Consider the following 860-nt stretch of genomic DNA (forward strand, 5'->3'; position numbering starts at 1 on the left):
ATCCTAGCATGCCCAAGGCCAAGGCTGAGGCCGAGGCCGAGTCTCACCCCAGGAAAAGTAAAGAAGCTGTCACTTTGCTCTCTCCAAGCTCAGCAGGGACAACCGAAGAGGTCCTTGGGTAGACTTACCTGTATGTGAATAAAAACATGAAAGCCTGTGTCATTATTTAAATCTTTATTATTCATATGTCTTACATATCCTATTTCCATCTCCTCCCACTTTTCCTCCGTTGCCTCTTCCTCCCTTTAGCCAAGATGGATTGGGGCAAGGTCAGTGCTTGTGCGACACTCCGTCCCTCTTCCACCAATCTGACCTCCCAATCAGAATCCCATGCCTTCCTCCATCTCCGTTTACAGTTTGGTCTCAAGCCTAGTTCCAAAGCTAATCCTTGGCAACTCTCTTGGCCTTTCATTCTAGGGGAATACAGCGCTTATGGGAACATTATGCCTGCAGATCTGCCTTAGCCTGCAACGTTCCTGAGACAGATGTGCCCCTGAGTCCCTCTGGAGCCCTCCTGTTCTCATTAGTGCATGGAGGGGGGCACTCGGGGCCCAGTGACATGTATCAGTCAATTGCAGGGGCAAAGCTTTCTTTGGGTTCTCTGAAAATAAGAGCTGTGGGGTTGGCTGGTGACAGGACTTGCATGTTAAAGGAGAAAACCAAGGAAATACGAAAAAAAAAAAATCAAAGCTTCTGCAATCCTCTGGGCCTCATGTGAAGCCCAAGGGGCCCAGTTATGAGAGGCCAGTGCCTGCCCCAAGGAAATTGTAGTCTAAGAAGAGGCAGGCAATTAAAGAGGCTATGCAGATGCTCCATGGCGCGAGCTCTGCGAGAGATGCTTGCTTTCCTAAAGTTAACTC

General features: G+C 49.1%; 1 long non-coding RNA gene across 1 annotated transcript in view; it reads right to left on the reverse strand.

Moving 5' to 3' along the window:
- Positions 1-6: 6 nt before the first annotated feature.
- Positions 7-860, reverse strand: part of LOC111813054 — a 13,914-nt gene continuing 13,060 nt past the window's right edge. Inside the window, exon 3 of the long non-coding RNA XR_002818394.1 lies at positions 7-128. This is a non-coding gene — a long non-coding RNA (uncharacterized LOC111813054). The remainder of the gene's footprint in view (positions 129-860) is intronic.

The sequence above is a fragment of the Octodon degus genome, unplaced genomic scaffold (assembly GCF_000260255.1).
Source record: "Octodon degus isolate 3935 unplaced genomic scaffold, OctDeg1.0 scaffold00162, whole genome shotgun sequence".
Classification (NCBI taxonomy): domain Eukaryota; kingdom Metazoa; phylum Chordata; class Mammalia; order Rodentia; family Octodontidae; genus Octodon; species Octodon degus.